We start from the raw sequence: 25,812 nt of genomic DNA on the forward strand, positions 1-25,812 counted from the left end.
ACAGAGTTTTTCTTCCTCTCACCTTTCATGGTGAGTGCTGGTTCCTGTCACCTACCTGTAATTTTTACTTTTTGAGGGCCTTTTGGGATTACCCCTTTACAGTGAACATTACAGCTGACATTTTACAGTATGCATATATCATAGCACATTCTAAGGTGCACACTTATTATACTATTTGCCACAGTGATTCTTGTCTAATGGTTATATAGGCATATATGGGTTATTTGCACCTTCATGTCTACATTAGCTAATCACTCTCAAACAGGCAAGATCCCATGGATAATTTTATTTTACACAGGGGATGCATGTGTTCCTAGGACAACATTGTCCGCCCTGCGATATATTAGCCACACAAGGAAGTGCTATACTTTCTTACTAGTATGGAAATTAGAGAAGGGGAGGAGGTACATACCCCTATTCACTTCATGGACACATTAATTATCATTAATGAATAAAATATATATAAAATAGAACAAGTGGTGTGTCTTCCTCTTTAAGTGTACGATGAACACTTGTAACCTGTACAAAACATGAAAGCCAGATGCTACACCCAAAAAAATAAGTGGATGAATAGCTCCAAAAAAAATACATAAACAAATCGAAAAAAAGTTTGGATTAATTTAGGTATTTGTTTTTTGGGCTATTCATTCACTTTCTTTTTGTGGTGTGGCACCTGACTTGAAGGTTTTATATACTTTTTTACTAATTCCAATTATTTTACAGGAGGGCAGACATGTTGCTCTATAGTTCCCTGTGCCCTGTCACTTAATAAAAGGGAGATCTCCATTGCATCCTTTTCACTAATGCCCTGTGCACATGACCGGTTTTCCCGTCAGAATAAACTTTGAACGTTTTTCTGACAGAGTTCTGACAGAATTCCGCTAAAACTGTCTTGCGTACATATGATCACACCGTCTGAGAACGCGGTGACGTAAAACACGTACGACGGGACTAGAAAAAGGAAGTTCAATAGCCAGTAGCCAATAGCTTCCGCCTGGTACTTGCCTCAGAGCATGCGTAGTTTTTGGTACGTTGGAACAGCATACAGATGAGCGGTTTCCCAATAGGAATTGGTTCCGTCAGAAATATTTAGAACATGTTCTATTTCTGGGTCCGTCAGAATTTTCGACGTACAAAGTCCGATGAGGCATACACACAATCAGAATATAGGATGAAAAGCTCCCGTCAGACTTTTCCTGTCGGACATTCCGCTCGTGTGTACGGGACATAAGATGTGGCAAGCCCTCGGTTCAGATCATAGAGCCCTTTATTAGGTTACTACACATGAAAATACATACCAGTGGAGAGAATCTCAAACAATAATGGAATAAAGGGTTGATGAACCTAATAAGATGAAATAAAGAAATATAGCACATTTTGGGCATCATAATGAACTCAACTATTTCATGGGGCTGATCATCTTATACCTGTACCCCCGTAGTTTCCCCTATAGACCATGAAACATTATTATTAAAAGGGTTAGGAGGGCCCTGCTTGTGGGAGCCTACAATCTAATAACATCAGCAGTATATTATAGCTAACCAATCTAGATTTATTTTGAATATTTAATCTGGTAGGTAGTATTAATGTACTTTTACAAGGTGCATTTTTAAAAAAAAAATTAGCTTGTACTTTTAGGACAAATTCAGGACTTCATTTAATATAACACTACATACATAAGTAGTAAAGCTTGTTAGTGTACCTAGTTTCTTTTGCATACACTGGATTTTCACTACTTTGCAAAAATGTAAAATTTGAAATTGACACTTTAATTATTTATTCACTTTGTGCAGTTATCTTTATTATTTCCAGCAAATTAAGAATGTAACTCTTTACTGGATATATTACATTATTAAAGATGCAAGCTTTCAAAACACATTAAAGTGGAGTTCCACCCAAAAGGGGAACTCCTGCTCATTTTGTCTTCTCCCCCCTCCAGTGCCACATTTGGTACCTTCAGGGGGGAGTGGATACCTGTCTCTGACAGGTATCCTGTCCCCACCTCCGGGAGGACAGGATACCTGTCAGAGACAGGTATCCACTGCCCCCAGAAGGTACCAATTTATGTCACAGCTTGGCTCCCTCCTCCTCCCTCCTACTTCACCTGCTGCCGGGCCAGTAGGAGAGCGCAGCAGTGCCTCGCGCATGCGCAGTGGCAACCCGGCATGAAGACGTAAAGCTTCACTACTGGTTCACTAATGGTGGCGGCAGCCCCCGACAGCTGATGGAAACATCAGCTGTGGTGCCGACATCGCTGGACTCCAGGATAGGTAAGTGTCCTATTAAAAGCCAGCAGCTGCAGTATGTGTAGCTGCTGGTTTTTAATTTTTGCAGGGGTGGGCAGACCTCTGCTTTAAGCTTCTTTATCAGGCATTATAAAATTTTGGGTCTTAAATCTACAGTGTAGAACAACAAAGGTATACAATGAAATATAACTTTTTTCCTCCCTGACACACATGAACAGTAATGGCTGTTGTAAAATATTAGCATTGATAGATTGAAAATAAGATAAGTTAGGTATGAAAAAGACATGGGTAATATATACAGTAGATAAGGCTCAAGGCTTAGGAGTGTTACTGGGGAATTGAAACTTGTTTAAGAGATAAAAAGTCCTGGCACACTTCTCACCTCAATATGAGAGAGGACGAACCTTTTTTCTGCAACATTCATATAACTTTGATCAGAGGCCTGAAGGAAATCAGGCTTCCTTGACAGAGGTATTACATTCAGTTAAAATTGTAGCAACAGATGAAATGTCTGGCCTTACAGCTTGAGTTTTGAAATGTTTTTATCATTCTTTTTATTGTATTATAGGTACATCTGTTTTGTTGTTTTTAATTGTGAATTTATGTAAATTCACTTGCGGGCACAGGGTTACTTGGCTCACCAACAAAGAGTAAGAATTTTTACACATATTATCAGGCAGATCAGATTTGAGGATCTGAACTGCTGCTGTGATTATGTTTATAGTACTCCGCCAGTGGTGTGGATATACTGTATGCAAGGTTTACACTTTTTTACACTTTTTTAAATATCCAATTTTTAATATGTTCTATAGGAAACTATACATACGTCCTTCAGTGGCAAAAGTTTGAGAATGGGATTCATCTCACTTTGCAGAGATTTTGTCTTATTTTCTGTTATAATTTCCAGACCAGTGAATGAAGGGAATTCTCTCGGTTGGGCATAGGCTGCAAAAATCATCCTTCCTTATCCTATCCAAATCGATCCAAACTAAATAATTAGATATAAAGTAAACACTTTATAAATGTAAACACTTTAAAGGATAATTTTTGCCTTTGGGAACATGGTACATGTTCCACCCATTTTTAGAGTGGAACATGTAACATGTTCCCAATGCTGCAGCCCCTGCCCAATTCCCGCAATCCCTGTGACAGCAGTATGGGGAGAAGTTCCCTGTACTAGCTGTCACTGTTTTAAATCAGCATGGTCATACCACAACTTTCATTTACACAGCTCTGTGTGTGAATGAACTACAATCCCTGACATTCTTTGCGACTGTTGGCTTGTAGTTCTCAATTAACTACCATGGCGCTGTGGAGCACTGTGGTAGTTTATTGATTCTTCCTGTCAGTGTATCTGCTTGCCCATACGGGATGTGAACTTATCCTTTAACTAGTTGCCACCCGCCCACCGTCAAATGATGGTGGGGAGGTGCGGCCCTCATTCTGGGATTAAATAAAAGATATGTGGCGCTATTCCATCAATCAGTAGTACCACTCAAAATATAAAATGTAATGGGCCGATCAAACCCCACCTTCTACAGTGAATATCCGGAGAAAGTACCCAATAAATATTAGCATACCAGGTGAATAAACAATGGTGGTGATACAATTCTAAGGTATGGGAAAGTATAAAATCTATAAATATACTATCAAGTGCTTAATCAACAATACCAGTTTCCCCTCGTTAAGTAAAAACAAAATATTTTTCTATGTGAATCTGTGAAAAAATAAAACTAACTTCTCAAATAAGATGCTCAAAACCAAAGTACATGTGATAATGATAAATCAGTGCCTTACAAACAAATCAATACCTCATACATATTCACTGTAAATGAAATAAATAAATATATGGATATAAATATAACTAATATGGTAAAGTGACCCTTAATCGTGAGTTTGCATATACAAATATTAAAGTGACAAAATAGTGCAAAGATATCATATGTTCAGCATAAAATGTGCAATAATTGATACATAGCCAAATGCAAATTTCAATCGTACCATAAAATTATAATAAATAAGTAATAAAAATAATAAATTAATAGGGCAGCCAATCCCACCACAGGGATGCTGTCCCAAACAGTGACAATAGTGTAGTAAAGTCCAAAAAAGTGCAGTAGTGGTAGGTGTTTTCCACAGCAAAGTCTTTACACACAGTGCTAAACCAATGTGCAGTGATTTTTTCTTTTTTCTATGCACGTTTTAGTGCATCTCCCAAGTGTTTCCCCCAGCCTCTCACCTCCAGAAGCGGCCCCCAATGGGCCAAGTAGAGCGGGTGGATAATAACTAGGAAAGGATGTGTTCCCTGCAGCGTGTCTTTATGCATCAAATGAGTCTGTCTCTCATCCCCAGCTTCCAGCGCTTTCAGCGGTCCCAGCAATTTAATCAAGAACAGAGGAGAGGTCTCATGGTGTAGTATTTAAAAACACATTTATTCGAAAAAAACGTAATAACTTACATTAAAATAAGCAGCAAACGATAGATGTAAGCAAAGCTTCCGGGTTCGGCCGTCCCCGTGAAGCGTCGGCACCTGACTCCTCCTACCCTGACGCGTTGCGTCACAGCACGTGACTTTATCAAAGGGATGAGGAGTCCGGTGCCAGTGATTCCATTTATACGTGCGCCGTTGTCACAGCAACGGATCAACAATTCTTGAAACCAAGCTACTGTGTTCAACGCCGCACCGAAGGGAGGATTACAATAATATATTCATAAATAACAAAAAATATATATAGATTCACATGATCAGTAAATACCATCTCTTGTTCCAGACTATGATTAAAAGACATCTAGATGCTAATACTTTTTAAAACTTTTTAAAACCACTAACTTTATAAATTCCTGTAGTAAAAATAGGTACTAGATAAAATCACAAGGCTGACATCGCCATCTTGTGGTGACTTATAAATTGTCATTTAAAATTTAATCATGCAGTACATTCTAATTCCATAAAACCATAGTGTTCCTATACCAACACTGGTCACTATATTGTTACACCTCCAAAATACACAGTCGACCAGTACATTAAGTCCAGATGCATCAACTTCATTTAAAATTGTTATAAAGATATAAAGACAGTATTATAATATAATACAAGGAGGAGATGTATCTATCTGCAAAAATAAAAATATCCTCATATGTGGAAAAGGTAAACGTGTTGATATACATGATCCTGGGTTAAATAATGCTATATAGGAAAGGGAGGGGAATGAAACGGGAAAATGGGAGGGGGGGGGAGGGGAGGGGAAGGGGGAGGGGGGGGAAGGGGGGGGAGTGAGGAGGGGGGGGGGGTGGACGAAAATGTAACTAACAAATAATGAGCTATATTATAATAGGTGAACTGACCACTAAAAGTTGGAAATAAAGCAATTTAAATCAAATTCCACGTTGTGTCCTAGGGGGGATAAAGTCTGTAATTTATGAATCCATCTGGATTCAGCCTGGCTAATTTTAATAATCTTGTTGTCTCCCCTCCAATGCGGTTTGTATTTTTCAATTCCACATATTTTCAGGGATGAGGGGTCACCATTGTGATATTCTGCATAGTGTCGGGATAGACTGTGCTTGTCAAATTTTTTCTTGATATTTTGCACATGTTCTTTCAGTCTAATCCAAAGTACCCTCTTAGTTCTGCCAACATATTGGATATGACAGGGGCACTCCAAGAGATATACAACCCCCTCACTCCTGCATGAAATAAAATCCTCTATTTCATAATTCTGTGTAGTGACAGTAGACGTGAAGCTTGATTTTTTCTTTTTATTTTCTTTTGTATGTCTGCAAGCGTAGCAATTTTTGCATGGGTAAAACCCCTTTCCCTCAAAGAAGGAGAATTTTTTCTTCTGAGGTGGATCTAAGACATTTTTTGCTAAACGATCCCGCAATGTTGGAGCCCTCCTATATATAAATTTAGGTGTTTTTGATAAAATGGGGCCCAGGTGTCGATCTGTCTTGACAATGTCCCAATATTTTTTAATAATTTTTTCAATTTGTTTTTATTGCATATTATAGTCCATAATAATGGGCACATTGTCCTCTTGGATAAGGTTTTTTTCTTCTCCATCTTGTATTAGTTTATCTCTCTCCAGACGTTTTACCTCAATAATTTTTTCCTCGATGAATTTAGCGTCATAACCTTTCTGGATAAACCTCTCTCCAATCATTTTAGCCTGTTCCATAAAAGTTTCTTCTTTAGTACAATTTCGCCTTAGTCTAACCAGTTGTCCTTTGGGTATATTATTCAACCATAGTGAGTGATGACAACTGTCCAGAGGCAGATAACTATTTCTATCCACTGCTTTGAAATAGGTTTGAGTACATAATTTAATTCCTTCTTTTTTAATTTCGAGATCAAGAAAATTGATTTTCTCCTTATTGATCTCCCAGGACAGTTTTATATTTTTATTATTATTATTCAAATAAAAACAAAAATCACTAAGGCTTTCTTTATCTCCCTTCCAGATAATAAAAATGTCATCAATGAACCGTTTATATACTAACAACTGGTGTGGTCGATTCTTGTATAATACTTCTTCCTCCCACTCCGACATGTATAGGTTAGCCACACTAGGTGCAAATTTAGCTCCCATTGCTATTCCCCGTATTTGTTTGTAATAGTTCTTATTATGCCAGAAATAGCTGGATTCCAGACTAAATTTTAGACAGTCTAATAGGAATCTTCTTTGTTTACATTTTAAACTGCTATATTTCCTTAGGGCCCATTTGGTTGCCTGTAAAGCTTCATCATGATTAATAATCGTATACAAGGACGAGACATCGGATGTTGCCAAATATATGGGTCCATCACTCAAGGTCACATCATTGAGGAGTTGGATAAGGTGCTTAGTGTCTTTCAAATATGATCTAGTCATCTTTACCACTGGTTGTAAAAACCAGTCAATGTATTCGCCTATTCTCGCACTTACTGAATTAATACCATTCACTATAGGTCATCCTGGGGGTTTATCCTTATCCTTGTGAATCTTTGGCACCGTATAAATTACGGGGATCTTACAAGTTTTTGGCTGTAGGTAAAGAGCCTCCTTTTTATTTAAAAGGCCTTTATTAACCCCTTTTTGGATGACTTTTGCCAATTCTTTCTTCAGGTTGGATGTTGGATTACTTAATAGTAAACGATAGGTATCCTTATCATTCACTTGTTTATTCAGCTCCTCATAATAATCATCCTTGGATTGGATGACTATTGCTCCTCCTTTATCGGCCTGGCGAATTACAATGTCTTTTCTCGTTTCCAATTTTTTTATACCATTCTTTATACTTCTTGGATCCTGCACGTTTTTCACTTTTAATTCTTGTAAATCTTTTAAAACCATTTTTTTAAAAACTTCAATATTATTATTATTATTATTATACAATATTTATATAGCGCCAACAGTTTACGTAGCGCTTTACAACTTGAGGGTAGACAGTACAAATACAATACAATTTGATACAGTAGGAATCAGAGGGCCCTGCTCACTTAGAGCTTACAATCTAAGAGGGAAGGTTAAGAGATACAAGAGGTAATAGCTGTGGGTGATGTGCTGATTGAGAAGATAAATGTACAGTTGTTAGGTGGGGGCCAGATAGGCTTCTCTGAAGAGATGAGTTTTCAGGGATCGTCTGAAAGTGGATAAGGTAGGAGAAAATCGGACGGATTGGGGAAGAGCATTCCAGAGGATGGGGGAGGCTCTGGAGAAGTCCTGAAGGCGAGCATGGGATGAGGTGACAAGGGAGTTTGAGAGCAGGAGGTCTTGGGAGGAGCGAAGAGAACGATTAGGTTGGTATTTTGTGACTAGGTTAGAGATGTAGCTAGGGGCCAGGTTGTGGATGGCTTTGTAAGTTATAGTTAGTATCTTGAATTTAATTCGGTGACTGAGTGGCAGCCAATGGAGGGATTGGCAGAGGGGTGTAGCAGACGCTGAGCGGTTTGTGTGGTGGATGAGCCTGGCCGCAGCGTTCATGATGGACTGAAGTGGGGATAGCCTATTTAGAGGTAAACCAATGAGGAGGGAGTTGCAGTAGTCAAGGCGGGAGATGACCAGGGAGTGGATTAGAAGCTTTGTGGTGTCATTGGTTAGGAAGGGGCGTATCTTGGAGATGTTGCGAAGACAGAGGCGGCAAGCTTTGGATAGTGATAGAATGTGGGGTCGAAAGGTTAGTTCAGAGTCCAGGATTACACCTAGGACCTTGGCGTGGGGAGATGGGTTGATAGTTGAGCCGTTGATCTTGACAGGGAGATCAGGGGAAGTGGCACCTGAGGGAGGAAATATCATGAGCTCGGTTTTGGATAGGTTGAGTTTGAGAAAGTGATGTGACATCCAGGCTGATATGTCTGCTAATAAGTTGGTAATGCGTGAGGAGACAGATGGAGAGAGCTGGGGGGTGGAGAGATAGATTTGGGTGTCATCAGCGTAGAGATGATATTTAAAGCCGTGGGAGGCAATCAATTGACCCAGGGAGGTGGTGTAGATTGAGAAAAGGAGAGGTCCGAGAACAGAACCTTGGGGGACCCCGACGGAAAAAGGAAGAGGAGAAGAGGAAGTAGAGTTGTAAGTGACACTGAAGGAGCGGTGGGATAGGTAGGATGAGAACCAGCGAAGAGTACAGTCACGGAGACCAAAGGAGTGGAGTTTTTTGAGGAGGAGGGGGTGGTCCACTGTGTCAAAGGCAGCAGAGAGGTCCAGGAGAAGTAGTACAGAATAGTGTCCATTGGCTTTAGCCATTAGTAGGTCATTTGAGAGTTTAAGGAGAGCAGTTTCCGTGGAGTGTTGAGGGCGAAAACCGGACTGAAGGGGATCAAGAAGTTTATTCATGGTCAGATGGTCGCTTAATCGGTTGTAGACCAGTCTTTCAAGAAGTTTGGAGGAGAAGGAGAGTAAGGAGATGGGACGTAAGTTGTTGAGATTGGTGGGATCCAGTGAGGGCTTTTTTAGTATGGGGGTGACTAGCGCATGTTTTAGAGAGTTTGGGAAGATGCCACAAGAGACAATATGTCCATCTTTGCTAGTAGGTGGATTAAAAAGGGATTTATTCTTTAAATTACTAAATATAATTTCATTATTATCTGGTATACTTCTTCTTCTTTCCAGTGGATTACTGATCATGTGTTTCTTTATACTTAGGCTTCTGATGAACTTGTTAATGTCCACATAAGTATTGAATTTGTTCAAATTCTTCTTTGGGGCAAATTTTAATCCCCTATCCAGTACTTTAATTTCCTCTGGGGTAAGTTCTACCCCACTGATGTTAATAATACCCTCCCCTATTGTTCTCTTTTTCTTTTGCTCCTTGATTCCTGCGGAAAGACAGGAACGAGAGAAAACACCTTACCGTTTTTTAGATCAACGACATCGAGCATCTCCGAGACGGTATTATCACGAGGATCCCCCGAGGAGACAATACAAACGAACCCCGGATCCCAGCCCGGACAAGAGAACAAGGAGGAGAGAAGACAGGAGACAGGAAGGACAGAGGGATCAAGACAGGGGAGAATACCAAAGAAACACCCCAAGAAGATCTGTCGAAAAAAAGAAAGGAAAAAACGAAAAACGAGAAGAGGATGCCGAGCAGGAATCAAGGAGCAAAAGAAAAAGAGAACAATAGGGGAGGGTATTATTAACATCAGTGGGGTAGAACTTACCCCAGAGGAAATTAAAGTACTGGATAGGGGATTAAAATTTGCCCCAAAGAAGAATTTGAACAAATTCAATACTTATGTGGACATTAACAAGTTCATCAGAAGCCTAAGTATAAAGAAACACATGATCAGTAATCCACTGGAAAGAAGAAGTATACCAGATAATAATGAAATTATATTTAGTAATTTAAAGAATAAATCCCTTTTTAATCCACCTACTAGCAAAGATGGACATATTGAAGTTTTTAAAAAAATGGTTTTAAAAGATTTACAAGAATTAAAAGTGAAAAACGTGCAGGATCCAAGAAGTATAAAGAATGGTATAAAAAAATTGGAAACGAGAAAAGACATTGTAATTCGCCAGGCCGATAAAGGAGGAGCAATAGTCATCCAATCCAAGGATGATTATTATGAGGAGCTGAATAAACAAGTGAATGATAAGGATACCTATCGTTTACTATTAAGTAATCCAACATCCAACCTGAAGAAAGAATTGGCAAAAGTCATCCAAAAAGGGGTTAATAAAGGCCTTTTAAATAAAAAGGAGGCTCTTTACCTACAGCCAAAAACTTGTAAGATCCCCGTAATTTATACGGTGCCAAAGATTCACAAGGATAAGGATAAACCCCCAGGACGACCTATAGTGAATGGTATTAATTCAGTAAGTGCGAGAATAGGCGAATACATTGACTGGTTTTTACAACCAGTGGTAAAGATGACTAGATCATATTTGAAAGACACTAAGCACCTTATCCAACTCCTCAATGATGTGACCTTGAGTGATGGACCCATATATTTGGCAACATCCGATGTCTCGTCCTTGTATACGATTATTAATCATGATGAAGCTTTACAGGCAACCAAATGGGCCCTAAGGAAATATAGCAGTTTAAAATGTAAACAAAGAAGATTCCTATTAGACTGTCTAAAATTTAGTCTGGAATCCAGCTATTTCTGGCATAATAAGAACTATTACAAACAAATACGGGGAATAGCAATGGGAGCTAAATTTGCACCTAGTGTGGCTAACCTATACATGTCGGAGTGGGAGGAAGAAGTATTATACAAGAATCGACCACACCAGTTGTTAGTATATAAACGGTTCATTGATGACATTTTTATTATCTGGAAGGGAGATAAAGAAAGCCTTAGTGATTTTTGTTTTTATTTGAATAATAATAATAAAAATATAAAACTGTCCTGGGAGATCAATAAGGAGAAAATCAATTTTCTTGATCTCGAAATTAAAAAAGAAGGAATTAAATTATGTACTCAAACCTATTTCAAAGCAGTGGATAGAAATAGTTATCTGCCTCTGGACAGTTGTCATCACTCACTATGGTTGAATAATATACCCAAAGGACAACTGGTTAGACTAAGGCGAAATTGTACTAAAGAAGAAACTTTTATGGAACAGGCTAAAATGATTGGAGAGAGGTTTATCCAGAAAGGTTATGACGCTAAATTCATCGAGGAAAAAATTATTGAGGTAAAACGTCTGGAGAGAGATAAACTAATACAAGATGGAGAAGAAAAAAACCTTATCCAAGAGGACAATGTGCCCATTATTATGGACTATAATATGCAATACAAACAAATTGAAAAAATTATTAAAAAATATTGGGACATTGTCAAGACAGATCGACACCTGGGCCCCATTTTATCAAAAACACCTAAATTTATATATAGGAGGGCTCCAACATTGCGGGATTGTTTAGCAAAAAATGTCTTAGATCCACCTCAGAAGAAAAAATTCTCCTTCTTTGAGGGAAAGGGGTTTTACCCATGCAAAAATTGCTACGCTTGCAGACATACAAAAGAAAATAAAAAGAAAAAATCAAGCTTCACGTCTACTGTCACTACACAGAATTATGAAATAGAGGATTTTATTTCATGCAGGAGTGAGGGGGTTGTATATCTCTTGGAGTGCCCCTGTCATATCCAATATGTTGGCAGAACTAAGAGGGTACTTTGGATTAGACTGAAAGAACATGTGCAAAATATCAAGAAAAAATTTGACAAGCACAGTCTATCCCGACACTATGCAGAATATCACAATGGTGACCCCTCATCCCTGAAAATATGTGGAATTGAAAAATACAAACCGCATTGGAGGGGAGACAACAAGATTATTAAAATTAGCCAGGCTGAATCCAGATGGATTCATAAATTACAGACTTTATCCCCCCTAGGACACAACGTGGAATTTGATTTAAATTGCTTTATTTCCAACTTTTAGTGGTCAGTTCACCTATTATAATATAGCTCATTATTTGTTAGTTACATTTTCGTCCACCCCCCCCCCTCCTCACTCCCCCCCCTTTCCCCCCCTCCCCCTTCCCCTCCCCCCCCCCCCCCCTCCCATTTTCCCGTTTCATTCCCCTCCCTTTCCTATATAGCATTATTTAACCCAGGATCATGTATATCAACACGTTTACCTTTTCCACATATGAGGATATTTTTATTTTTGCAGATAGATACATCTCCTCCTTGTATTATATTATAATACTGTCTTTATATCTTTATAACAATTTTAAATGAAGTTGATGCATCTGGACTTAATGTACTGGTCGACTGTGTATTTTGGAGGTGTAACAATATAGTGACCAGTGTTGGTATAGGAACACTATGGTTTTATGGAATTAGAATGTACTGCATGATTAAATTTTAAATGACAATTTATAAGTCACCACAAGATGGCGATGTCAGCCTTGTGATTTTATCTAGTACCTATTTTTACTACAGGAATTTATAAAGTTAGTGGTTTTAAAAAGTTTTAAAAAGTATTAGCATCTAGATGTCTTTTAATCATAGTCTGGAACAAGAGATGGTATTTACTGATCATGTGAATCTATATATATTTTTTGTTATTTATGAATATATTATTGTAATCCTCCCTTCGGTGCGGCGTTGAACACAGTAGCTTGGTTTCAAGAATTGTTGATCCGTTGCTGTGACAACGGCGCACGTATAAATGGAATCACTGGCACCGGACTCCTCATCCCTTTGATAAAGTCACGTGCTGTGACGCAACGCGTCAGGGTAGGAGGAGTCAGGTGCCGACGCTTCACGGGGACGGCCGAACCCGGAAGCTTTGCTTACATCTATCGTTTGCTGCTTATTTTAATGTAAGTTATTACGTTTTTTTCGAATAAATGTGTTTTTAAATACTACACCATGAGACCTCTCCTCTGTTCTTGATTAAATTGCTGGGACCGCTGAAAGCGCTGGAAGCTGGGGATGAGAGACAGACTCATTTGATGCATAAAGACACGCTGCAGGGAACACATCCTTTCCTAGTTATTATCCACCCGCTCTACTTGGCCCATTGGGGGCCGCTTCTGGAGGTGAGAGGCTGGGGGAAACACTTGGGAGATGCACTAAAACGTGCATAGAAAAAAGAAAAAATCACTGCACATTGGTTTAGCACTGTGTGTAAAGACTTTGCTGTGGAAAACAGCTACCACTACTGCACTTTTTTGGACTTTACTACACTATTGTCACTGTTTGGGACAGCATCCCTGTGGTGGGATTGGCTGCCCTATTAATTTATTATTTTTATTACTTATTTATTATAATTTTATGGTACGATTGAAATTTGCATTTGGCTATGTATCAATTATTGCACATTTTATGCTGAACATATGATATCTTTGCACTATTTTGTCACTTTAATATTTGTATATGCAAACTCACGATTAAGGGTCACTTTACCATATTAGTTATATTTATATCCATATATTTATTTATTTCATTTACAGTGAATATGTATGAGGTATTGATTTGTTTGTAAGGCACTGATTTATCATTATCACATGTACTTTGAGAAGTTAGTTTTATTTTTTCACAGATTCACATAGAAAAATATTTTGTTTTTACTTAACGAGGGGAAACTGGTATTGTTGATTAAGCACTTGATAGTATATTTATAGATTTTATACTTTCCCATACCTTAGAATTGTATCACCACCATTGTTTATTCACCTGGTATGCTAATATTTATTGGGTACTTTCTCCGGATATTCACTGTAGAAGGTGGGGTTTGATCGGCCCATTACATTTTATATTTTGAGTGGTACTACTGATTGATGGAATAGCGCCACATATCTTTTATTTAATTGTATTTTGGGGAACTGAGTGGACCTGTCTATGTTGGCGGCTCTCCATCGGGTGGTTTACCGTCAGGTTCAAGATTTTCTTGCCCACATTGTGGTTTTGCGCACTAGTTCCCATTCATCTAGCCTCATTCTGGGATGATGTCATATGACAACATCCCAAAACGGCCGCTCTCGCACACCTGCAGGGGCACGCAGCGTGGCAATCGCAGCCGTCCCATGTTGCTAGGACACTGCTCGACCCCGATCTCCGTAAAGAGCCGCGTCCACAGCTCTTTAACCATGTGATCGGCTGTGTCCAATCACAGCTGGTCACATGTAAACACAGAGATGCCAGTAATCAGCGCTCCTCACCCCACATTATTATTATTCAGGATTTATATAGCGCCAACAGTTTACACAGCACTTTATTTTGACAGAGTGTGTGGCAAGGAGAGCCGATTAGCAGCATCTCCATGCAGGGGGACATCTACACATGTAATCAGGGCACTGATCATCAAAATTTTTGGTCTTTTTTTGTAGTAAAAAAAAACAGCAGTAATTAAATACCACCATAAAGCTCTATTTGTGTGAAGAAAATTATAAAAAAAATTTTGGGTACAGTGTAGCACGACCGCGCAATTGTCATTCAAAGTGCGATAGTGTTGAAAGCTGAAAAATGGCTTGGGCAGGAAGGGGGTGTAAGTACCCTGTAGGCAAGTGGTTAATAATGGAAATTATATTTCTGGCTGATAGCTATACAGGAAAAAGTCATCTTTTTATCCTTGCCACCTATAGTCCTACTGTAGCTAATGGTTAATTCTGTAAAATTTGCACATTAAATAATTCATAAAAAAGTGAAAAACGGGTGGCAAATTAAATCTTTACTGCTCTATCCCCCCCCCCCCCCCAAAAAAAAAAAAACTCAATCTGTATACCCTAAAGTGGGTTTAAGTAAGCACATCAAATTCAAAATATGGTTGTATATCACATACATAATACAGAAGATTATTGCATAAATTACAAATACATGCAGAATACTATAGGCAGTTAAAGTGGTATTAAACCCAAAACCAAAAATGTAATATATTGCAGCTTACCAAAGCCTAAACGTGGTGGCTGCATTCGTTTTGCTTCTGTTTTCCCCAGGTGGTCTGGCCAGTAACACACCTTCTGCATTACAGTGCCTCCATTCTGGATGAAGAAGCAAAGGGGAACATTTGGACAGCAGCATTGTCAGTCTAGGGGAGGGGAGTGTTAGTAAAAGAACAGAATAGTATTAGTACTATAACAACTGACAGTAGAAGGGAAAGATTTAAATGACACTTTAGGTAGAAAAGGTGGGATGGAACAGCAGATCAGAATTTTTCAAGGAACAAATGCTTCCTTTCTTCAAAAGTTACTACCTTAGCAATCAGGTAATTTGTGCAATATATTTCTGAACAATATATGTGATTTACAGCTATATTATTACATTTGGTGTATTAACTGAAAACAACATAATAGTAAATCCAGGTCCGCTGTGAAAAATAGGTGTAATAAAATAGGAGGCAGTTCCTGAATGTGAAGAGGTTAAACTTCAATCAAGCAGCAACAACTCAAATGAGCTGTGCAAGATAGCCCCTGTACTTCTTCTATGACAGGTATAGTATAATATATAGTGACTGGTATTAAACCATGGTAACAACAGTATTTATTTCAAGTGAAATCCATATGATCTAATACTTTCCCAGACTAGCAGCAACTGGCATATCAGAGTAACTGGCATGTCATATTCTATCTTGACAGTTAGTGAGTATGACTGGTTCAAAACAGCTGTGACCTTTTTATATGGTTTAGCTTGTACTTTGGCTATTGCAATGTGACAGCAACTTTTACTGTGAATTTACTTTTCCTTCTGATATATGTGTCATTCTATACAAACAGTATTACTGAGGATAATGTATAAGTATGTCCGGTGACTTTTGAAGCTGAACTTCAGCCATACAGACACATTTGCAGATGATGTACTTTTAAAGGAGTTTTATACTTTTTTATTTTTTTCGCATTCAGTTCCAAGATTTACAAAGCTCTGCCACACATCACAGTCAGTTGGATGACATTACTTTTTCTGTTACAGTTATAGGATGTAGAAGGGTTCCAGTAGAGTCCAGCCTGCAGACAGGACAGTGAAAAAACTGCAGCAGGCCAGCAGGTAATTTTTTCTGCTCATTCGGCTCTCTTTTCCTCAAAATGCATTCACATGCAGCACACCTGCTTGACTCCCAGACCTGCCATTCACCCTTATGCTGTTGTATATTAGATTGCAAAAGGCTAATGCCAAATCACATTCAGTTACACTAGTTGCATTAAAAATGCATTTAATTAAATATTAATGATTACTTAGTCACACTGTATCCTAATTCCAGTCAATTGTTTTCTTACTGTTGGATAAAGTGAAGAATAATTAACATTTCTGTCAAGTTTCTGTCTATGACCCCATTGGTCATAATTTCATTATTTTCTAGTGCTGTGACACCTGTATAAGAAAAAGGGGCTATGGTCATATCCAGGGCAGGAAGGATCAGAAAGCAATACAGATTATTATTAGAAGTTATAACCTTCTCAACAATAAAAAATATACTTTGATTTTGTCTTACAGGAAGTGAGGATATATCCGCCCAATATGGACACTTACACCAATAAAGCTAATCAAAGACTCTAACAAGTTGACTTTTTAAGCCTTTTACTGTCACTGGTGGTGGTGGTGGTGGGGGGGGGGTTAAACACACTCTCAGTAGCTAAAGCCACCGAAAGAGTAAGTAAATCTGACAAGCCAAATTACTTCTACACACCCTTGTTACTGGCCCCACTGTGTATCTTGGGCTCCGTGTGGCCATCAATGGACCTAGGACTGGCATGGCATGTGCTGCTAGCTAGAGGGGAGGGAGATTAGTGAAAACCCATTTTTTGATCTCCCCTTCCTGTTTCTGACCTGGAAGCAATGTGTAAAACCAGTGGCAGCTTGTGTTTTTTTGGGGGGGGCAATCAACCAACCCCCCCCACCAGCAGACTCATTCAGAAACATCCCAACCCCCCACGCACAGGCAGCAGCCCAGATGCACACAGCCACCCCAACCCCCCTCATACAGCACCCCTGCCCACTGTCTGCCCAGTAGTTACCCTATCTTAGTGGAGGGTCAGGCAGCGGGTTAATGGCAGCAAAATGTGTCCCGGGATGGGCTCTGTTTCCTCTCATAGAGACGCAGTGAGTCCCTTCTCTCCTCCTTGCAAAGTGTCCAATAGGATCGCCTGTACTGTCAGACAATCGGGTGATGGGTAACAGACCCGATTCCCGATTGGCTGGGAGGAGGATCAATGTTGCAAAAGTGAATATTCATTCACTGTTGCAACACACCTGGGTGGGCTCAGGACGCATGCTCTGCAACCCGAACCTACGCTATTTTGAAGCCTATTAGAGCCTATGGCTCTAATCAGGTGCTTAAAAAAACCTGGCTGTTGTAATTCATGTGCCTGGTGACTCGAAGGGGGCCGGACACATGAATAGGGGGTGGCCGCAGTAGCTGTGGATAAATTCATGCTATGCTGAGCCCGAGCGCCCCTAATGGACGGGCCGCCACTTTGTAAAACATCACTACTAGGTCCTGGAGCCAGTTTCCTGAGCCAGAATGACTGAGGAAGAAATAAATGCAGTGTGAGCTGCACTGTATTAAGGTGAGACATCAGGGGTCTAAAAGACCCATAATGTCTCGTTAAATAGAACCTGTCACCAAAAAATTTATCAAATAGAGTATTTTTGTCCCTTATGTGATAAAAAAAATGTTTAGTAAAAGAAAAAAAAAGTGTAAAAAGTTATATATAAGTTCTGTAAAATCCCACCCCCCCAAAAAAATAATTGAGCCCCACCCCCACATACACACATACAGTTTAAAAGCATAAATGCATGTGTTGGGGCTCCTATGCATGAAAACATTGATTGTGCTATACATGTTACATATTACATAAACACAAGTCCATCTAGTTCAACCAAAAAAAAAAATCATACAATCCCATATACACAATCCTTCACCCACAGTTGATCCAGAGGAAGGCAAAAACCCCAGCAAACAATGCTCCAATTTTGATACAGCAGGAGAAAAAAATCCTTCCTGATCCCCCTAGAGGCAATCATATTTTCCCTGGATTAAATATCCAGTTATATTATGTACATTTAGGAAAGAATCCAGGCCTTTTTTAAAGCAATCTACTGAGCTTGCCAGAACCACCTCTGGAGGGAGTATATTCCACATTTTCATAGCTCTTAGGTGTCCTTTTATGAAACTGAGATCAGCAGCGATCCCGAGTCTCACCGCTGATCTCAGCTCATAACCAGTTTATGAAACTGAGATAATCAGTGGAGAACATGTTCTTCGCTGAATATCTCAGCACAGTGAGAATTTGTAACTGACTTCACAGAAACGGCCAGTTTATGAAGGTGCGATCTCAGTACCTCACTGGCGATCTGTGGCAGAATTCTCACTTTCTGATTCACCATTTCAGAAGTGGAGAATCAGAGTGAGAAGCCTGAAACTGGTGAAATTTATAGTGTGTATATATATATATATATATATATATATATATATATATATGTGTGTGTGTGTGTGTATATATATATATCTATATATATATATACGTATATATATAGATATATATATAGATATAGATATGTATATATCTATATCTATATATATATCTATATATAGATAGATAGATAAATAGATATTTATTGATATATATATAGACTATATCTATCTATAGATATATCTATATATAGATACATCTATTATATATATTTTTACATATATATATATATAATATATATATAGATAGATATATATATTATATATATCTATCTATATATATATTATATATATAGATAGATATATATAGATATATATAGATATATGTATATATTTTTTTTTAGATGTTCACGTCTCTGGCTGGGTTCACACTTGTGCAATGCGTGAACCAGCGTGATTCCTAAGTGGGTTTTCACATCGCACCTACATTGACATCTGCGCACCACTGCGGGTGTCAATGTAAAGTTAATGACACCCCCAGATCATTTCACAGATCGCAGTGCGAACTATGTAATGGTGCAGGAATCGGATCGCATGGGTGTTCACACCCATGCGATTCGATTACTGTCCGAGTTTGCAGATCACACTGCGATATGCGAACTGATTTGGGGGTGTTAACTTTTAGGCCCAGTTCACACTTGTGCGATGCCGGACATCGCACAGGCATCGCATGTAATTCGCAGCACACTGCCATTCACATTACATGCGATGTCTGTGCATTGCGATATCAGCTGTACAGGTAGTATGGCTGATATTGCACCGCATTCGGTGCAAACACGCACAGGACCCTTTTTTCTGTTCGGACCAGAATCAGATCGCATGTCCGGACTGTCAGTTCGCAGTGCGATATGCAAGCTGAACTGGGGGTGTCCTTAACAATGTATTGACACTCCCCAGCGATTCGCATATGGCAGTGTGAACTGACATGTGAGTCGGTGCGATGCGGGAACCCGCAGTGGATTCGCAGTGTTCTCGCATTGCACCAGTTTATCAATTTTTATGTTTATCAATTATGAAATATATTTTATTTTAATTTATTAATAAATATTTATACTTGTATACTTTATTAAAATTATTTTTTTAATGATTATAAATGTATTTTGCATTTATATGAATGTGTATAGCTGCATTACATATGTGCATTACATTCATTTACTATACACCATTCACATTTAAATAGGGACATGTATGATCTTTAAATATTGATAAAAACAATGTTTTTTTTATAATTAGGTTAATGTATATTGTGTAGGGGGAATTTAACTTTATTATTTTATTAATATGTTGGGGAATAATGTGTGCTGATTTGTAATACACTTTGTATTTTATGGTTCCTCATACTGTAATCCCGCTACATCACACGAGATTACAGTGAGAGGAGCCATTCTCAGGAGTTCCCGGCGTTTGTAGATCGCTCCTCAACTCAACATGAGAAGCGATCTACACACTTTCATAAACAGGCACTCAGAGGAGAGCGATCTCCTCTGAGAATGCCTGAGAACTGAAAAGCGGTATTTTACCGCACTTTCATAAAAGGACACCTTAATGTGAAGAAACCTTTCCGTATTTGGAGATGAAATCTTTTTTCCTCTAGACATAAAGAGTACCCCCTTGTCCTCTGTGATGACCTTAAAGTAAATAACTCAACACCAAGTTCACTATATGGACCTCTTATGTATTTGTACATGTTGATCATATCCCCCCTCAATCACCTCTTCTAAAGAGAGAATACATTCAGTTCCTCTAATCTTTCCTCATAGCTGAGCTCCTCCATGCCTCTTAGGTTTGTTGCCCTTCTCTGCACTTTCTTCAGTTCCCCGTTATCCTTTTTGAGAACTGGTGCTCAAAACTGAACTGGATATTCCAGATAAGGTCTTACTAATGACTTGTACAGGAGCAAAATTATCTCTCTCTCTCTCTCTCTCTGAAGTCCATACCTCTCTTAATACAAGAAAGAACCTTGCTTGCTTTGGAAACCACAGCTTGGCATTGCATGCTATTATTGAGCTTATGAGCTACCAAAACCCCCAGATTCTTCTCCACTGTGGATTCCCCCAGTTATACTCACCTAGTATGTATGATGCATGCATAATGCAAGTTCTTAGCCCCCAAGTGCATATTTACATTTATCAACATTAAACCTCATTTACCACTTAGTTGCCCAATTAGACAGTGCATTGAGGTCGGCTTGTAAATTGGAGGCATCCTATAAGGACTTTAATCCACAGCATAGCTTGGTGTCATCTGCAAAGACGGAAATGGTTCTTTTAATTCCAGACCCTATATCATTTATAAAAGTATTAAAAAGTAAGGGTCCCAATGCTGAACCTTGGGGTACAGCACTGATAACCTTAGACCATTCAGAATAAGAATCATAACCACTACTCTCTGAATTCTTTTTTTTAGCCAGGTTTCTATCCATTTACAAATTGATCTTTCCAAGCCTGTTGACTTTACCTTACACATTAGTAGTGTGAGGGAAGATGTGTCAAACGAATTTGCAAAAATCCAAGTATAGCACGTCTACAGCCACCCCTCTGTCCAAGGTTTTACTTACCTCCTCATAAAAAAAAATCAGGTTTGTTTGACAACTTCTGTCTTTCATGAATCCATTCTGTCTGTTGCTTAAAATATTTTTTTTCCAGCAAGAACTTGACTATGTGGTCTTTTATTAAACTCTCCAGTATTGTCCTGACTAAAGAAGTTAAATTAACAGGTCTATAGTTCCCATTCCAGTCATTAATGAGTCCCTAAACATTAGAAACAATGGCTTTAAAATGACAGAGCTCAATTATTTTAGGATCCATGGGTGGATGCCATCTGGTCCAGGTGCTTTATCCACCTTTATTCTGTCTAAATATTTCTTGACCATATCAGTTTTGAGCCATTGTGGATCATTTGGGGCTGCGCCAATACCATCCCCATTATGGACATGAGCTTCCCATGCTCCTTTGTATACACAGAGCTGAAATATAGTATTTAATACATGTGCCTTCTCTTTGTCCCCAGTCAACCACTCTAGATTATTTTGTAAAGGGCCTACATGCTCAGACCTGACCTTTTTACTATTAATATATTTGAAGAATTTTTGGGGGTTTGTCCTACTATATTTTGCAATCTGTTGTTCATTTTGAATTTTTGCATCCTTGATTTCCTTTTTACATATTCTGTTATATTCTTTGTAGTACTTAAACGATGATAGTGTTCCTTCATTTATATATATTTTAAAAGCTTATTCCTATTATTTATAGCCATTTTAATTTTGGCAATAAGCCACATAGGCTTTATTTTTAGCCTTTTAACTTATTGCCCATGACAATATATGATAGGCCCTGTATTATTCAATGTGTTGGGAAGGAGGGTCCCCCAGCAAACCATTAAACATGGTCTTGAGGGTGGTTTTCGAGTTCTCCCCGGGGAATGTGGTGCCTTTGCATGTCACGGAGGATATACCAATCATCTACTTGCTAGGTTTTAACCCAGTGATCCACAAGTTTTGCATTTCTTCTTCTACATCCTCCACCCTGGTGGCCAGATGATGAAAATCCGTTTGGAGAACTTTAATCTCGCTTGCGACAAGCCTTTTTAACCTCTGCAATCAATAACTTGAAATCCTCTTTAGTAGGCAAGATCTGCAATTGTTCACGCCATGAAGCCAGTTCCCCCACAGATAACAGAGGGGTGGGGTCCAGGAAGGGGGTTCGATGGGTCGGCAGCCACAGCAGGGGGTCCGATGGGTCAGCCTGCCACCAGATGTGGATTGTCAACTGCCACGTCACCTGCCTTCAGATGCAGCTTATTACTTGCCACCAGATTCAGATTATCACTTACCACGCTGCCTGCCACCAAATGCGGATTGTCACTTGCCACGTCACCTACCGCCAGATGCGGATTGTCACTTGCCATGTCACGTGCCACTAGATGCGGAGTATCACCTGTCACATCACCTGCCACCAGATGAGGATTGTCAGGCAGGTTATCACTTGCCACGCTGCCTGCCACCAGATACAGATTGTCACTTGCCACGCTGCTTTCAACCAGATGCAGATTGACACTTGCCACATTGCCTGCCAACAAATGAGGAATGTCACTTGTCATGCTGCCTGCCACCAGATGCAGACTGTCACATGCCACGCTGCCTGCCACCAGATGCAGATTGTCACTTACCACGTCACCTGCCAGTGCCACCAGATGTGGATTGTCATTGCATTGGTGGCAGCATTGGTTCATTTAGCACAGAGGCAGGCCTCTGTGCAGTTGTCGTTTCTGAACGAGGGCAGGAGAGCAGTGATGTGGGGTGGGCAGAGAGAGATGAGGTCATTTCCCTGCTCCCCTGCCACAGCTCTGACATTGAAGAGCGCCATGCTGTGAGGGCAGAAGAGCGTTGATGCGGGGTGGGCGGAGAGAGGTGATGTCATCTCTGCTCAACAGCCTGCTTCTCTCACCCACCCACCCGCCCACCTCTCTGATCCACACGGCTCTCTCGTTCGTCCGCCTGCCTGCCTTGCTCTCTCACGCCACCTGTCACACACGTGGCCTGGCTGCAGAGAGGCCACAGCCCAGCAGCGGGCCGCGGTGTGGTGGTTGGGGAACCCTGCCTTAAGGTGTTCATGTGATATAAAAGTGATATAGGCGTGTTCAATAGTCCATTCCACCAATGTCATATAGCTAACATATAGAGTCCATTTGTGTGATGTGAGCACATGCGATGCACTTAAAACACCCTGCAGTAGGTTACACACTCCCCTCTGTCTCTTACACTCACTGATTCCAGTTGCTTATCTGTATGATAAGCAATAGAGCCCTTTATACTAAAATGCAGCCTCAAACAGATCTCTGTTTCTTCATCCACTCTCCTCTTAGTGAGCTTGTCACAAAGCCCAGGAAGAAGAAAAAGGAAAGCCAATAGTGTAATTCTATAAAACCAGATTTTTATTAAAATCCAATTAAATGCCACTCACAAAAATATTACATCAGAAAGCCCATCAAATCTCCTAAGGACATGTAAAACCGCTAGTATGCCACTTAGACGGCATCTTATTCGATTCCCCTCGCTCGCTGACAGAGGAATGACACTTCTGGCGGGGGTCTGTCATCACTCCCAGTTGCCGTTCGGTCTGACCCTGACTAGTTTTGTCTCCTGACTTTTTCAATTTAAGTAATATAGGCACTTTTTGCTTTATGCTGAACACCGAATTTATGTTTATGACTTAAGTTACACAGCGCTACCTTGAATCTAGATAATAAATTAATGTGGACATGTGATCAGAAAGCACTGCTTTCTCTCACATGCCAATCAATGTATGAGAGGAAAGAAAGCCTCCTGACCACCAGCCAGCACCCGTTCAGTCCAGTACAGTGCCAACAGTATAACCCCCCATACTGTATGTCAGTCCCACCCTGTCTCTTATCTAACTTGCAAATTAACCCTGCAGCTGCAGGCATCATTCAGATATAGTTTTTTTTCTCCTGGCGATTCCCTGCAATGTAACAAAAACAATCATAGTGGCTGTTTAGCTGCTTGATTGCTTTTACAGGTGGAGTCCCCCTGCCCTCCGGTGCTTCTCACGGCTCACCTGGGAGCCAGAGAATGAATCAGCTAGTGGTGGCCATTTACCATAGAGCTGACCGAGGACCAGATGGTCCCTGGCCATCTCTATAACCTTCGGAGCCTGGGAGCTATATCTTGACATCACTTCTGGTTGCCGGCAGATGTAAAAATGTTTTTTTAGCTGTAAAGCCCAAGAAGGAGAGATCTGGGGACTTATAGTCCCCAGATCTCTCTGTAAAGAGGACCTGCCATGCCCTATTCCTATTACTAGGGATGTTTTCATTCCTTGTAATAGGAATAAGAATGATAAAAAAAAAATTAAAGGGAATGTGTATAAATAAAAAATAAAAATAAACAATAAAAATACAATTTTAAAGTACCCTCTGCTCATGTCCTAATCTAATTGCCAGCAAAATTTAACTAAACCAGCTTTTCCTACAATATTCAGCTTCAATCCAGAGCTTTCTCCCACAATTTTGTTCTGCCACTGGATGTCCTTAATCTAATTGCCAGCGTCATTCAACCCACATTTTATGATCTGCCCCAGCTTGTAACTGGACAGTGAATGAAAAGCACTACAGCAATGTGCTCTTCTTTCAGTCATTCTGATTTGTCTTCCTATCAGCAAACATGCTGATTTTCTTGATGATCTTATCAGCACACAACCAACAAAAGTAACAATAAATGGGACTTTTTAAGTACCAAAACAATCACACAGTAAAACCATTAAAAACATCACAATATAATAAGTTGGTCCTTGTGATCGGATTTAGCTTTAAGTAGGTGCTCCAACATATTTCTTCTCTGCGGCTTCTTCAGGGAGAGTTTATTGACTACATGAAGCTTACATCTTTATCCAAATTCTCACTGAGTATTCACAGGCATTATCTTAGGTAAAACAGAGAACAAAGTTCTTAGGAAAACTCAATATGATGAAATTCCAAGATCACACCAACATTTTTAAGGCAGTGAATACCAAGTAATGTATTGGCGCATTGTAGGAGAGCCACCTGAAACTGCCCACCAGAAATTGAGTAAATATTAATCAAAGTCACCACTAGAGGGTGCCCATAGGTTGGTAAGCTCCATTACATCCCTAAGGCTTGGAGGGGGGATGCAATTAAATATGGAGCAACCGCAACCTGGGCTTCTCCAGTCTGAGAGAGAAGCCCAGGATGTGGTTGCTCCATATTTAATGTAAATAAAAATTTGTTGTCAATTCAGCTTTTATTTCAAGATCTGTGGATCCTGCCATGAAGGTCTTACTTCAGACATTTCTTTTTATTGGGTAACAAATGCTTCCCAGTTTTTCTCTTGTATTTTCACTCTGTCACATGCACCCCAAGTGGACATACTGACACACACTGTGCAAGCGTGGTCCACTATTGTCACTACCAGGAAACTGATCTAGAGCAATGATGTACAGCTGATGCTAGAACCAATACCCGTGGATAGGAAGTGGCTAAAATAGGATAGAGAAGAGACCTGAACTGATTAAAACCAGAGATAGTCACTGAATGGCAGACTGCATAATCTTCTTATGATAGGTGTTGGTAAAATTGTACTGTGCATATACAAGCAGGAACCTATTGTAGTACGTTATTGGATATTTGTATAATTGGAAGTAATCTTGCAAATATATATTTCTATTGAAACTCTAAAT

This window comes from Aquarana catesbeiana, linkage group LG02 (assembly GCF_042186555.1).
Source record: "Aquarana catesbeiana isolate 2022-GZ linkage group LG02, ASM4218655v1, whole genome shotgun sequence".
Classification (NCBI taxonomy): Eukaryota; Metazoa; Chordata; class Amphibia; order Anura; family Ranidae; genus Aquarana; species Aquarana catesbeiana.